General features: G+C 41.6%; 1 protein-coding gene across 5 annotated transcripts in view; it reads left to right on the forward strand.

Moving 5' to 3' along the window:
• SETBP1 (SET binding protein 1) overlaps window positions 1-16,047 on the forward strand; it is a 271,500-nt gene that overhangs the window by 50,667 nt on the left and 204,786 nt on the right. The gene's annotated exons all lie outside the window — the stretch shown is intronic.

The raw sequence follows: 16,047 nt of genomic DNA on the forward strand, positions 1-16,047 counted from the left end.
TTATTCAGACTAGCTAAGTTCACTCCTGACAAATTTTTTTTTTTTTTTTTTTTTTTTTTTTTTTTTTTTTTTTTTTTTTTTTTTTTAAGTTCTTATGTCTTTCTGTCTTTGTAGCTAAAGGTAAGTTTGACTCTGGAGATCATTCTTTCCAAAGATGAAACAAAATTTGATTTGAGCATAAACATTTTATAAAATCAAGTCACCCAATGTTAAATGTGGCAGAATGAAGCAGTTGGTCTCAATTACCAAATACCTTTGCTCTCTAATGTGTCTTGTGGACTATCTGTGACTGGGTTTAGAACTGAGGCAGATTCAAACTGTCCATGAAGCTCCAGAAACTCCTGATAGATTCCTGAAGGGAAAACAGATGAATTCTCGGGAAGAGAAATGTTTTTCACCTTCAACATGCATGTTCATCCACTTTAATTAATAACAGCCTTGTTTTGTTAACGTTTGTTAATCTCTAAGCCTTATTTTGTTAATGTTTGAGATCTGAGAACAGATCTATCTTATCTGTAAATCTATCCATCCATTCATGTACTTGTTCTCCAGTATTCTCTGTTGTGAGGAATGTTGGTCACTCTTACAAATTCTCTCTAGAATTGAGTCTTTCATTGATTTGTTTTGTTTTGCTTGGGTACTTTTATTAGAATTTTCAAATTAACAAATTAATTGTCATGAGCTGTATCGTCAATTTACCATCAAGACAAATATTCATATTACTTTTCTTTAAAAGACCAGCTTGCTATTCTCTCAAATGCAAGCTTTATATTTTCATTTTGAGGTTCTAATACATCAGGAGGAAATTAATTTAGGAATAAACACTCTTACTAATCTTAGTCTTTTGTATTTTGATGTACTCTGGTTGAATCACTTTTAGTTTACAAGGGAACCAGAACACTGTTAAAGCACGGGTAGCATAGATAAGAAATAAAGTTGGAACATCTTGATTGCAGAGAGGTTTTACAAAGCACTATCTCTAACAAACCCTGGGTAGTAGACCTCAAACTCACAAATGGCAATATTCTAATTAGTGTCAGCAACAGTTTTCAGAGGGGAAAACATATCCCATTCTCTTTGATGTTTTCTGGAACAGAAATGATATAATATTGAACTGAACTGAATGATAAAATATTTTTTGCATTCAGTTACTTGCTGAAATCTAATTTTTGATCCCTTATGATGTGTTGACCATATCAGTACCTCTTTATCTGCTGTATCAGCATAAACTATTGGGCAAGTGCTTGCAACAGAGGCTGTGAAGATCATTTGTCATGCCCCTGGCAGGGTCCTGTCTATATTTCAGGGAATAGGAGGGGAGTAAATTAGTACAGGAGGGTGGCTGGCAGTAGAGAACGCCTTTCTGTGAATGCAGGACCACAACTCAGCTTATAAATTGTCCCCTGAGCCTTGTAGATAAACATAGAATTCTATGGTGACATCAGCTGGGAAAGGTAAACACTTGCTGATGATTGTAGGCTAATCCTCCAGGACACTAATTGCCAGAAAACCAAGGAAGCATTATTTTTAGGAACAGCTTGTTTTACTTTGTGAAGGGAAAAAATGATGCATTGGATTTAGTTTTGTTTGCAAAGCTCTATCCCCACCTCCTGCACCCTGTCACAGATTTTAAAGATTTAGCTTCATTATTTTTATTGTTGTTGGGGCTGGTTTTTTTTTTCCCCCCTACTTTGTTTTGTGTTTTACTCTGGTGCCTCTGTGAAGTTTTGCAAAAATGAAACTCAGCTTCCTTTTGCATGAATGTATACATAAATAGGTATGTGGGGTTTATACCATTAGCTATTTAAAGGTTTGGGTTTAAAGTCACCAACCACTTTTCAGCTGTAATTTTTGTGAAAGGCTATGTTTTGCAAAGAGTTTATTCTTCTTTCATTCCTTCAAGTCAATTTGGAAAGTGACAAAAAATCCTAAACACACTGCCTCACTAGGAAAAATCCCCAGCTGAACCAAATCATAACCTCATTGCCAAGGATTTAATTTACTGGTATTTCTTACTTCAGCCTAAAGAAGAGGAGACTGATGGGAGACCTCATTCATTGGAGTTACAACTTCCTTGTGAAGGGAAGAGGAGAGGCAGACACAGAGTTCTTTACTCTAGTGAGCAGACAGGACTTGAGGAAACAGCATGAAACTCAGTAAGAGGAGGTTTGGGTTGAATATCAGGAAAAGGTCCTTTCCCCAGAGGGTGGTGGAGCACTGAACAAACTCCCCAGGGAATGGTCACAGCACCAAACCTGCCAGAGCTCCAGGAGCACTTGGACACCACTCTCAGGGATGCACAGGGCGGGATTGTTGGGGTGTCCGTGCAGGGCTAAGTGTTGCATGTGATTATCTTAGTGGATCCCTTTCAACTCAGAATACTTTGTGATTCTGTAATTCTCCAGGATGCCTCTAGAATCAATGACCTGAGCCCTGCTTGCCTGAGTTTGTCAGTCAAAAACACCAGCTATCTGCATAGTATTTCCATGGTGCAAGTCACCAGTGTGCAAAATCTGGACCATCTGTCAAGGGCAGAAGTTCGAACAGGCTTACAGGGGGCTGGGATTTCACAACAGGCACAAGCAACCCAACCTTCCTGTTGGATTTGCATTAGACCAAGAGACAGACTGGTAGTCTGTGTTCTGTGGTCTCCCAGTCCAATTCAAACCCTACATGATGACATGGAAGGGTAAACAGTGCAATATAAACCCCACAAAAACTTTGAAAACCTTAAAGGGAGTAGAGCTGAGTACACCGAAGAACTAGAGTAACATCCCTGGTGGATGGTCTCTAGGAAGCTTTGGGTCAGTGAAGCAGGATGACTGAGAGGAGTCCCCAGATAAGACCACCTCTTGCCAGCAAAACCCCCATGTCCTTGTCTGCCTTTGGAACCATTGCTTGTGGTTTATGTGCTTTGTGGGCAAGCTTTGAGGTCCAGAACCAAGTCTCTGCACCACAAGCATCCTGCTGTAATTGTAAGGTTCATATGTGCCCTTAGGAGCACTTATTAAATTCCCATTAGTTTATGCTTCCTTGTAATGTTATAAAGTTATGATGTTGCTTATTATTTGAGGTGCATTGTTGTTTAAGAATGACAGTCTTGAACTAGGATTTCCTTGTGCCAAGTAGCATACTAACACAAAGAAGGAAAGTTGTTTCCCAGGGAGCAATTTCTGAGGAAAACAGAAATGTAATTTAAGAACAGGAGGGAAATGTGTGGGTGGGCAAATAATGTGCATATTAGAGTTATGTATAAGGTTAAGAGCCAGAAGTAGTAGAGTGCTCCATATCCTCAGCACGTGCAGCTCTGCCTTCTGAGGGTTTAGTTTTATTTGCTTTCCACTGGTTGTCCCGAAAGGTGGGTGATTTATCAGTGTTTAACTACCCTTATCCTTTGATTTGCAGTTGTTGTTATAGAGGTTTTTCTTCTTTTTCTTTTTCTTTTTTTTTTCTTTTTTTTTTTTTTTTGCCTTTTTACTTAACTTCCTTTGTGATTCCTGTGAGATCAAGTGTTACTGAGGAGTCAGATCCCCTTTTCCTTCTATGTGTATGGTCTTGGTTTTAATATGACAAAATTATGCCTCCTCTGGAAATGGTATCCATGCCGCAGAGTAATTATTTAGTGAATGGTGGATCCAGTTCATGTTGGCAAGGATCAGATTAATCATTATTAATCATGACCCCTCTGACAGTAACCTCATCCTTTGCCTAAGTGCTGCTCTTTATTAAGAAGTAAAAGCTATTAGAGAATGGCTGAGCCACTGCTTTCATTGCACCAGCACAGGGCTCAGGACTTCTGGCAGGAGGCAGAGGAACTCTGTTCAAAGCTAAAAATAGATGCACATGGCCCATGTTCCAGAAATGAAATAGGCAGCTTCCCCTGTGGGCTGCTTCAGCCTCATCTGAGTGTCCTCCTTTCCCCTGAAGCCTCATGAGATTTTGACTCTTTCCAAAGGTAGAAGTCAGTGTTAGGGATTAAATAATCTCTCTCAGACTATTTTTGTTTGTCTGCTAATTTCCTTTTTTCTTTTCAAACTGAAGTAGATTTCAGTATAATCTAATGCATGTACAGTCCTTGCAGGGGTAGGATTTTAAGATCCATTTTAAGTTCCTGGTTGCAGCAGGATTCAACAAGTGGTGTGACTAACCAGGAGCTTAGCTCCCTGGGATTTCAGTTGCTCCTAACAGAGCCTAAATCCTTTTTTTGAGGATTTATGGAATCCTTGAAGAAAACACTGCACTGTTTAGGTGAGGCATGCAGTGATGTTCGTCTTGTGCAAAACAGTTTTGAGAAGTCAAACTTCTCTCTCCAAGTCACTGGACTCAGGTTTGCAGACTTATATATATAAATATATACATCAGAGCAGAGCTTTCTGTCACCAGAGATCTGCTGAGAGTAAACAGTAGTTTAATTCATACTTATTCTTGTTTCCCTAGCAGTTACAAGTTCTTTTTAAAAAGGTGAGGCAGTGCTATCCATTGATGTCATCATCATTTCAGCAAAAGCACAATGACTTGAGTACTGGACTTAAAACAATCTCCACAACCTTCCCACCTCACAAAGTCCACCTTAATAACTTTTTAAAATATTTTCACTGATTCTGTGGAATTCTAGGACAAAATCCTTTAAGACAGAAAAGGAAAGAAAAACATCTTTTGTCTCCATCCAGCTCTTTATTTCCTGGCTGGTAGTAGAAAATTGGAGCAAACCTGCCACTCTATTTTGATCTTTACCAAAGTTGTTGTGGGAATAACACTCTTTAATGGTTGAAGGAATTTACAGAAGAATAAAAGTAACAGAAAAGATGAAGGGATTATTACAAATTGTCTGGTAAGCTGCTGTCAAATTTTACAGGTTCTGGGCTACTGATAATTTCCCATCTTATGAAAACAGGGTGGGAGTTTGTAGGGGAGGAGGGTGTATAAATAAACCCACCTCTTTAAATAGCTAACTGGGTTGAATTGTATCAGAGCTAAGTTCCTTTGGCAGCCAGCACTGTAATATCTGCCTAGGGTGTCACAGATGACTAAGACCAAATTTTGGAAAGTCTGCCTTAGCTTTGCTGACTCTACCTTGCATTCTTCCGCTTGTTAGCAAGAAATGCACTGAGGCATAAAATGAAGGAGTGCAAAAGCTCCTGTACTTTATCTGAGCAAATCTGGATCACACCCCCTCAGTTAATGTTTCTCTTTTCTAAAATAAGTAAGAGTAATAAAAATAATTGAAAGCACTGGATAACTTGGAAATTCACGGGTGGAATGAAGCAGGAGGAGAGAATTGTAGGAGTGAGGGTATGTTGTCCACCATCTCCTGTGCCCACAATTATGGCAGAGTCTGAATCTCTGAAAAAAATCATTGAATTCTGCACGGGTTGTAAAGACCTAAAACAAAAAGTAAAATTCAAAGAGAGAGGCTGTTAAATGTCTGAGGTATCTGGGCGGTAAAGGGCTCTTAAAAATACTTTGCTGATTTAATAAAGCAGGGTAGAAGATCATATAAAGAACTTGAAACTGTAGAAAAGTGTTCTAGTCTTTGAGAACTCATAGAAATGTTATATATAGCACCACTGATAAACACACCCCTTTTGCCTCTGGTGCCTATTAAAAGCAATCCTTATACCTCTGTCATTATGTCATCTAACCAATTAAATTTTTAATGTTCAAAATACTCATGTAATATTTGTGCATTTTGTACTTCCTGCCACATCAGAATGTTTCACCTTTCCATGATACAGGTGTACTTAGAAAGATGGATCACGTTTGCCTACCCATTCACTTTCTGATTGTGGTGCTCTAAGGGGAAAGAAGTTTCATTTGGTGAACCAAAATGCTGCAGAAAATTTAATCTCAGAAATGTTTTATAAAAGCTGGAATTCTCTCAGTGGGATCTCTCTGGGGACAGAAGGCATATAAACAACAGATGCCCTAGACAGCTTTTCTCAGGACCTCCCAATTTCATGTAGAAATTGTGTCCAGGTAATTGCTGAATCTGCTGCTGAGCTGCATTCCTGGTGGCTGGGAAATGTTTTAGTTCCATTCATCTGTTGGAAGGAATTGAAGCAGTTGTGAAGTAGAAGCTGGGGGGATTACTTTCCATTCTTTGGGTTTATGTAAGTTTTGGAGTGATAATATTATGAAAGAAATTTCTTAAATGTAAACCTCTGAACAAATGAGATTGAGGTTATGGGGGTCCTCTGTACGTTCAGCTGTGGTTGGTTTGCAGGGGGTTACACCTCCCTTCACACAATGCCATTTGTAAGCTGACATTTCTAATGACCTTTTATAATCACCTATTTCCTTTTCTCACTCATTTTATGAATAGCTTTGTACTCACTTTAAGAGTTTTCCACCTTGTGGTCTCCTCTTACTGTTCATATTAATTTCAGAGTGGGTTGGGCTTCCTGTAAAGTGTAGCACAGTGTACACTGAAGTTCAATAGAACCTTTCCTTTCTACAGGAAAAGGGAGACCAAAAAACTCATCGTGCCCTTTCTTTTTGTTGCAGCAAAAGCTTCAGAAGTGCAGTCAGCAAAATGTCTTTTTCCTTTTTCTTTTGTGGCACTTCTGAATGTGTGCCTTAATACAGTGCCCTGCCCCCGTTCAAGACGTAAAGATTGGAGCTCTGACCTTTTCTACTGAGTGATGATCCCATGGCACTTTCCCTCCTGAATTGGAGCTGGTGGTGATGTTTTGTCCAGGCTCTCATTTAGAATATGATTTCTGCCAACTTTACTTGACCCTCTGCCTCCAGGACATAACAGGACATATAATTCTTGACTTCCTACCCTGAATTGCTGTGTACTGCCACCTTGCATTGATGGGTCCTTTGCTCCACCTTGAAGGTTGGTTCATTTTGGTGCTGGATGAAGGGAAGCCATACTATTTTGAAAAGCAATTTGAGAGCCCTCTGAATGAAAATGTTGCTCACATGAAAAATATTATTGTTATCAATTGTCATCCCCAGCCACAAATGCTGAATTTGAAAGGGTCATTTATACTCTGTAATGGTTTTAATTTAATAAAACTCAGCAGAAACACTAATTAATGTAGGGGTTTTCATGTTAATATTTTTGTGGGAGGGAGAGATTAGGAGAAAAATACACAAAGCAGGCTTAATCTTAAGAATGAACAAAAAATGGTTTTACTAACACACAGTAAAAGAAGAAAAAGAACCAAAACAGAATGAAACTTTAAAAAGCACGCTTCTTTCCTCTTACAAACTATTAACTTTCTTATTAAACAACATAGAAAGACACAACTTAAGATTTTCAGTCAGTTTCACTACTTAGACATAACTACACATTATCTTAGGAGAAGAGTCCTTCTAAGATCTTTCATGAAGATGTTTGCTACAAGACATAATAGTCTGGTGCTGTCACACATCTGCTGCTGCCCAGAGTTTTCGCAGATTGTGATGTTCTATTTGCAGAGCTTCTCAGTGTATTTGGTATTTATGAATACTTCTTCTTATCTAAAATTATCTTTGTCTCAAAGGGCTGAGACCTCCTTTTTGACCCAGGAGCGGGAGTTTTCAAAGTTCCCAAATAAATCTCTATTACACCAGTCCTTAATTTGGATTAGAATAGCATTCAACCCAAAAATAATACCAAGAATGCTGCAAAGAACAGTTCATTTCTTCATAATTTACTTAAGAAGAGTCCAGTTAAAAATGTCAGCTTCTTCAATCCTATTCCAATATTATTAGTTCTTTCACTTCTCATCTAACTGACTTCATGCAGCGTCTGTTCCATGTACCTTCTGTTTTCTTCTTTCTTCTTTCTCTCAAGGAAGAACTGTGCTTTAAAAGTTCTTTTAAAAGTTCTTAAAAGGGTTAAATTTCTTGCCCGGGCTCGCAAAGCCACGTGCACATGCCGGGCTGATAGAAGAAACTGGCGAATGTGTCTTTTTTTTCCACCCGTCGGTCTCATTTAAGGCGGTCCAGCTCAGAGCTGTTATGGAGCTGCAGGTTTGCTTTCTCCGCTGCCAGCGGTGATTAAGCTGGGCCATGTTTTGGCCCTTCTGCCATGGTCTGAGCACACGGCCCCGCACTGCCGAGCTGCAGCTGCCCCTCTCCCCTGCCAGCAGCAAGGAAAAGGGGCTCAGCCGGCCCAGGCCTTCCCCGTGCGGGCAGCGGCCCCCAGACCCCGGCCAGGCCCGGCCCGGCCGCCCAGAGAGGCAGCAGAGCCCGACCCGGCCAGCCCGGTCCCGGCCCTGAGCACAATGTTACCTCATGGCAAGTCACCGAAGCAGGAGAGCGGGCGGTCAGCAGCAGATTAGTTTTAAATGTTCCTTCCAAAGGCGCACTGACAGTTCTCATTGGTCAACTCAGCTGCCAATATCCCGGCCTGCTTTCTGATAGGTCCTTGTCCTCCTCCCCCCAACCCACTCTACGATCAGGGCAGGGAAAAACATTTTACATTTCTCTACATCTAGAAAACAAAATTGTGCTAACCTATTGTTATAAATGAGATGGACCAAATTTGATAAATCAAAATTTGGAATTTTATTGAGAGACAAAATGACAGTCTCGGACAGCCACAACTAAAAGGACAGCGTCGAGCCCGGGGTCGCCGCTGGGTGAACAACGATAACGCACTCTGCCAGTCTGTTATCCCCAAGTTCACATTTTTGGTTTGCAGCAGTCTCTTTTTATACACTGGATCGCGGAGAGAGAGTCGGGATGTCGACGGTCCTTCCTCCGAGGCATCTTCATTAATCATGCAGGTCTCAGTTCTGAGAGTCTGAATGGATCGGCGGAGGAGGACAATACTGTTAATGGTCGGGTCCAGGTGTGGTGTGGAAATATTAATTCCAGACGGAGACCATCTAGATACGGATCTGATACAATCATCGGGTCCTCCGGGCTATCATCCCCATTTTCCGTTGCCTTTTGTTTCTTTTCAACGATTCCTGGCAGTGACAGTCTTCTGTCCTCCTTTCTGGTAATTCCAATCAAGCTTTCCTTGTGTCCCTCCCATGCCTTTTCAGGCTAGAGAAATTCTTGTATTTTATTAAGTCTCCTTCTTCCTGAGTTAGCCCACAAACTGCTATTTTAAACAAAACTTAACTTCCAACATGCTAGTTTATACAGAACTTATACAGTTGGTATTACATTTTATATTCTATTAACATGAATTAACTTTAGAACACTATGATAAGTCCTCAAAGGCAAACACACACCAGAGTGTTAAAAGAAATCTAAAGCAGTTGAAGAAAATGCTGTGTTCTGGAACTTAGGCTTTGGAATCTTAGGGAGAATTAATAACGGTTTTGTTTTCACTGATCTGTCTGGATGGATGGGGAGGGAAAGAGTGATCCTATAACCTCTCCTTTAGCATCTTACCTGCTGTCAGAAGACTCAGCCAAGGCAGAAACAATATGCAGATGGATGAGAAAAAGGCTTGGGTGAAGATTTGGACTTGTCTATTTGATAATGATGTAGGAAGGATCATTTTCCTCATTATTCTCTGATATTCTGGCTGCCTCTCATAGAATCACAGAATCAAAAAATGTTAAGAGCTTGGAATGGATCTCAGAGACTATCTAGTCCCAGACCTCCCTGTCACCGACAGGGATACCTCTCACCAGACCAGGTTGTTCAAGGCATAATCCAGCCAGGCTTTGAGCACTGCCAGGACTGGGGCAACCTTCCTGGGCAACATGTGCCACTGTCTCACCACACTCACAGTAAAAATTTTCTTCTTGATATCAAACCTAAATTTCTCTCTTTACAGCTTGTATCCTTTACTCCTTGTCCTGTCACTGCAGCTCCTGATTAAGAGCCCATGTCCATCCTTCCTCTGGGTCCTCCTCACATACTGGAATGTTGCTACAAGGTCTGCATAAAATTTTCTCTTCTCCAGGCTGAACAGCCCCATTTCTGCTGCCTTTCCCACTCTGTCCTGTTACCGTTTCCCCTTAGCAGATGCCATTGTGGGAAGACACCACAGCAGGGTCAGCCTCAGCTAGTCACCTGATGACAGATGCCACGTGAATCCAGATCCCATCTCTGAGGTTCATGCAAACTGAGCAGCCCACTCAGATACTGAGAGCTGTGAGGTGGAAGGGAAGTGCAAAGGCTTTGTGGAGGGTGGCAGATGGAGAACAGGACCTGCCTTGTTGGTTGGAGTGTCATGCTCAAAGCTTTGTGGAGTACTGCACGCCTGTCTCAGTCAGCATGAACCCAAGCAGAATGGTGGCAGGTTGCACCCTCTTTTTACTGACATTGTACCAGAGTCAATGTCAAGACGGTGAAATTCAGGTCCTATATTTCAGCAGGTCATCTGTCTGGAATTGTACCTTATATGTTTGCTTTGCATTCAGCAAATATTTGGTTCTGACACTAGTTATACATGGAAAATATATTCAGTTAAATTTTCCATCAGCTCCAGCTCTTGGGGAGCTTGTTCTGCTGTAGGGTTGCCCATGGTGACAGGAACATTTTGCATTGCTCCATCCAAATAGGCCTTTGTTCCTTATGTCCTTTTACTCCTTACTATATCCCACTTCAGGTGTTCCTTGTTCTTTGTCATGAGTCTCTGGTTTGGTAAGTGAGAGTAGATACATGCGTACTTTGGGCTTAAAGTCTCCTTATACAGACCAAATCAGTTTTTAAAACATTACCTCCTGGAAACCACTCAGAAAGCTCTGTCAAATAGAACTGTAACAAAAGTGGTCTTTGTAGAAGAAAAAAAAAAAAAATTATATATATATATATATATATATATATATATATATATATATATATCTCCCTCATGCAGGGGAGAAATCATTCAAGTTGTAGTTTGAAAGTCTTTAAAGCAGTTGGAAAAAGAAGAGATTCGGCGCCTGTGGAGTCAGCTCACCCTTCAGAGATGCTCAGTCTGTCACAGGTTTCCCACACAACCAATCGTGATTTAATTCCTCCAAAACCTCAGCTCTCTTATAAAGAAAGTAGTGAAAGCAGCACTGATATCCTTCATGTTAAAGACTGGGGAGTACTTGGATATTGGCGTGGGGTAGGGATTGCCTTAGGTAGGCTGACTAGCTTGGAATATAGTACAGTTCCTACTAGCCTCATGAGAGAGGGATGTTTTATTCCTTTTCTTTTTATGCTGTATCTTAAAAAGAAACAGACAAAATTGTAATCTAAAGTAGCTGGAAAAGGGAAAAAACAAACAAACAAACAAACAAACAAACAAAAAAGCCATATGATTCGCTGTAGGAATAAATCCCCTTGGCAACTGGTCCCAGCCTGGAGAATATATTCACAGCTGGGTTATAAACCCTCAGAACCAGCCAACATAACCTTAACTAACACAACATTACTAAAGCACTGCTGTAATAGGATCATTCTGCTATGGCTCCTGGGCATGTTTTAAGTGTCATCAATTCAGTTTACAGCTGGAGGCTGTTAAGTGCAAAACCATTTTAGCAACTGCATCTTACATGCAGGAATGATTGAATATTAATGACTTTCCTTTTGTTGAGAAAAAACAGAGAGAGGAAAGTGAAAATCCACAGGAAACCTCACTGTCTGTCCTTGAGTAGTGAAGTTCATTTTTGGAAGACAGCAGGATCAATCTAGCAGCTGAGTATTGGAGTAGGAGGCCATGAAATTGACTCATCCTCAAGCACTGATCTCCTGTACAAACTCAGCCAAGTTATTTCATCTTAGTTTTCCCTCTCAGCCTTATCTCTCCAAGTAGGTGAGTTATTTGACAGAGTAGTTATTTCACTCCCTTTTTGGAAGGAGTTAGACTCCACCTGCACAACACTGAGAGCAAAGAGGAAAACACTGTGAGCGATGTGGCCTGGTGTTTTGTCCAAGGATGCCCACCAAAGATGCCCATCTTGGCCATTTTGGTAATAGATGTTAAGCAATTCAAAAAGAGCTCAAAATGTTTTGCAACTGAGTTGGAAATGTGTTTGCCTCACCTCAAAGCTGGGGTCAGAATAGATTATAAAATTAACTTTGACAATCCTACGTGCTCCTCAGTACTCCCTGAGCTGCTCATTCCTTTCTCAGGCCAAGTGTTGGTCAGGGGAAAACAAAAGTTTCCATTTGGATATGGATACTTATGTTGTCTATACTGTTGTGGGACAAGACGACTGTGAGTTTCCTGAGGCTGCTGGAAATCTTTGTGAACAAGATGACAAGGAGGTGGTAACCACTTTCCGAGAACTTTGCATTACATGGTGCTGCAAGGTCGGAGCAGTTGCAGGACTTTTGCGGGCCACTCATGTGGTTGGACTTCAGGTGACTGACTGAATGAGGTGTTGTCAAGGCCCCCATGTCTCCCTGCACTGACGCTGTTGGAAATGGAGGCTCTGAGTTGAACACTGGCTATCCTCATAAGGGAGTTAATTGAAATCTCACTCTCAACACTGTCCCAGCAGGTCAATGGTTGTGCTTAGAAAACAAGGGAATTAATGAATATCTTAATACCTGATGCAAAATCTTTTATGTTCTCTTTTTATCATTATGAAATCATGCTGAAGAGGCTGCAAGGTGAAGAAACTCTCAAGCTGCATTTTTGAGAAGCTGTTAGGAGGAAGACAGGGCATTTCAAAATCAATACTGAAGCTTGCAATCCAAAGAGCAGAAGGGAGAGTCATTATAAGCTGCTTTACTTCTCACCTCTAATTCCCCATATTCATAACTTAAGCCCTGTCATTTGGGTTTATCCTCTGTGGCCTGCAGTGACACCAGGAAAAGTCCTTCTTTTTAATTCTGTGGCAAAAAAAAAATAGCAATGCTGCAGGGTAGGATCTTATCCCCCCAGAAATTTAGGACTTAAGTGTTTCATGTTGGGCACCAGATTTTGCCATCTTCTGCCCCTCCCAATAGTCCCCTTCCTCCTTCCTCTACTGTTATGCATCAATCATCCTCTTTCCTAGAGGCTAGGATACAAGCAGTGTAATCTCAGAGAGAAGGAATATGGATACAACCAATCCTGCACATCACTGTTCCTCTGTCCTTGGAGATGCCATCACTAAGTCTAATGACAGGATTTTGCGGATGGGAGTGTTACAGCTGGGCTGCAGAAAGCAATACAGGCAAGTAACACAAGAACCCAGCTTTGCTATTGCTGGGAGATCAGTTCTATCTCCATCCACTCCTCTTTTTTTAAGTGTCTTTCTAAACTTCTCTTTCCTTTATTACTGCTTAGTTTGTCTTATCTTGGCACTTACTGCATCATAAACATTTCCCTCACTGGTAATACTTTTAATTATGACCTAGGAATGAACCATAGGCCTGACTTAGCCAACCCAACTGAACAATTCGTAACACATAAAGGTTTGGTGTTGAATTAAGTAATTATTTTTAAATAATTGGGATTCCTGTATAGGCTGTTGTTTAGGCAAAATGCCACAACCTCAAACACTGGTCTGTTTAGAGGCCTTCAGAAAGGGTGCTGGGGTTTGGGGGGGTTTTTGTTAGTTTGGATCTCAGAAATGTGTTTAGAGGAAGTCATGTTACTCACCAACATGTATATTCAGAAGAAGCTACTGAACTGTGCTTGACTTCAGCAAAGCCCAGTGACAGATGGTTCCAGCAGCAGTCTTCCTGCTCCTATGATTGTTGACTTGAGACCACATTATATTCTACTGGCAAATTTGGGAATGGCCTTTGGTGGGAACCCAGTACTTTGTCTTATCTGCTAAGCCCTTAATAAACCCCACTATTACTTTTTCTAACTCCCTTCTGGATTTTGAATTACACTGCAGTGAACATAACACATGTGAGTAAGAGCTTAAGGTCTTTCTCACTTGGGTGGTCCCATTAAAAAGACCAGGTTTGCTGTCTTGGCTGCAGTGCCATTCCAAACACCACTGCTATTTTTCTTCTCCCAGCATTTCTTTCACCTGCCTTTTTTCCTTCTTCTTTTTTCTTTTTTATTTCATGCCAAATCTATTAATATGTGTTTTAACCAGTTAACTTTGGAACCAAAATACTAACTGCATAAGAGGCAGGTTTATAAAATATGTATTGGAGCAGGGAATATAAAATGCCCCCAATTTTGTAGCAGAAAAAAATGTATAAAGTGCTGAGTGAAAATTGAGAAGGACCCAACTTAAATCTTTGAAAATCACTGCCAGTTCCTATGTGCTGTATTTATTTTGACTTGGAAGGCTCAATCCAGTCCAGATGAGGTCATTTGGTTGGGAGCACACGTGTCCGTGGAGAGCCAGGAGGCAGGCAACCCTGCAGGATGCTCTGGCTCCAAGGCGTTGAGCTGCCAGGGTGCAGCAGTGGGAGCAGCGTGGGCAGACCATCTGTGTGTTGATCCTGGCATCAGAGCATGATTCTGGGATGGAGGTGTTTTAATACTCAAGTTGATTTCTTTTTAAGGCAGGTGGGACAGTGCAGCATTTGTGTCCTCAGCTGTTTGCTGGATGGGATAAGTAGAGGCAAAGTGTATTTAGGTAAGGGTGTCCTTGGTTACTTGTTCATATGACTTCTTGCAACAGAGTGCCTGTTTCTTTGTTCGCCCAGCTCTATCTTCGAGCTTGTCATGTTTAACCCTTGCCCTCTCAACACCTGATACTTACTCAGTGCCATTTTACTTTCTCCTCCTGCTCCTTTGTCTTCCCTTACTCCTCTCAAGATCATTATCTGTGCCATTTGTGCTAACAAATGCTACATTTTTCTGTTGGAACTCCATCTCTGCTGCTTGGTGCTCCATCCCAGCAGGTGGAGCATGTCCTGTGTCATCCTCAAGAAGCCTTGTCTCTCCTGCTGCCCCTCTCCCCACCTCCCTGCCAGCAGCCTGTTTGCCAGCACTGTGCACGAGGAAGCTGCCTCTATAAAAATAAACTGTGCTGAAATCTGAGAGAGAAACCACACCAGCCTCACACTTCATTATTGGTAATGTCAGCCTATTTGATTCCCATTTGCAAACAGTAGCCTGCATATGTTCCTCACCATGTACCCCGTCTCCCTGTGCCTTATTCTGTGAAAATTCAGGTTCCCCATGCATGTTGCTAGGTCTGCTTTGTGGTTTGCTTGCTCTGGGCCACAGACACCCCTGCTTCACAATTAAAGTGTGGAAAAAGCCTGTTAAGTCACTGATTTAATTACCTGGTTACTCAGGACTAACACAAGGTTGCCATCTGCAATAGGCTTGAGTCTCTTCTCCCGCCTCCTTTACCTTTATAAGATTTTAGTCCTTGCAGATGGCTTTTATTGCTGATTTACAGCAGAAAAAGCCAGCAGAGACAGACCTGTATTTCCTGTTTTTAACCCAAATATGCACTGCCATGTGGGCATTACTTGGGGAGGACTGGACAGGCAGACAACACTCTCCTGCATCTCCAACATTGTCTGGCTGTTACAGTGTCTGCCTGGGTTGAGGACTAAGGATGAAACTCGATTTTCCAGGAGAGGTATCTATTAAAGAACAGCAGAAATAAAAGCAAAATGGTGAAGGGGGAGAAGACAAACCCAGCTTTATATCAGTAGGGTAAGCACTGCATTGCTGCCCTCAAAACCCCAAACCCAGACTTGCAGGTCCACGTCTCCATTTCACACAGGAATGAGCTCTCAGATGGGTCCCGCAAGTGCTGGCAGCAACAAGGGGCCCCCAGGAAGGGTCAGGGAGGGGAGGTTGTACCCAGAGCTTGAGGAGGAGCTGCCTGTATTGACTTTCACTCGATTTACTGGAGCAATTGAGTTTGTCAGTGAAATGTGAGAGGGGCTCAATCAGCTGTCACACTGAGACACTCCTGTCACTATTGTCAATAGCTTCGAGTTTCTGATCCTTTCTCAGATTAGCTCTGTGCCAGAACATCAAATGAAAAGCTGTTTGGGGCATGGGGAGGGGAGAAACTCTAAGCAGTTATCTAGGAATCAGTTTACAGACTTCAAAGCACTGCAAGGTTTATTCTGATGGCCTATAGCAAAGTGCTGGGATCCTTAATGCATTTGGAGTGTAATGTAGACTCTCCTCTTCAGCCCATGTTCACTCATGGACTGGGAGACAGGAATGGAAGAAAAAGGAAGGTTCACTCTCCCAGTGAATCCAAATGGCATGCAAATTCTTGATGCCTCCCCTGGAAGAACTGC

This window comes from Hirundo rustica, chromosome Z (genome assembly GCF_015227805.2).
Source record: "Hirundo rustica isolate bHirRus1 chromosome Z, bHirRus1.pri.v3, whole genome shotgun sequence".
Taxonomy (NCBI): Eukaryota; Metazoa; Chordata; class Aves; order Passeriformes; family Hirundinidae; genus Hirundo; species Hirundo rustica.